Below are 248 nucleotides of genomic sequence, written 5' to 3'. Positions count from 1 at the left end.
AAGAGTGAATATATAGCGGGAGCGGGTGGGTGCGGAATATAACCTTGCGGGAGCGGGACTAAAAAAATAGTCCCGTGCAGACCTCTACCTGGGACTAGCGTGAAAGAGGCTCGGGACAGCTGACCAAGCCAGTGCTGCGTAGTCACGAAAATGTATCATTTGCACGGCACGAATAAGCTCTAGGCATGACGAAGCGGATATCGTCCTCTTTTGGAAGGCCAACCAAAGTAGTTTCGCTTTCACAACGA

This window comes from Sinocyclocheilus anshuiensis, unplaced genomic scaffold (assembly GCF_001515605.1).
Source record: "Sinocyclocheilus anshuiensis isolate Anshui unplaced genomic scaffold, SAMN03320099.WGS_v1.1 scaffold746, whole genome shotgun sequence".
NCBI classification, from domain to species: Eukaryota; Metazoa; Chordata; class Actinopteri; order Cypriniformes; family Cyprinidae; genus Sinocyclocheilus; species Sinocyclocheilus anshuiensis.
The sequence above is the reverse complement of the archived record's forward strand: the minus strand, read 5'-3'. Positions refer to the sequence as shown.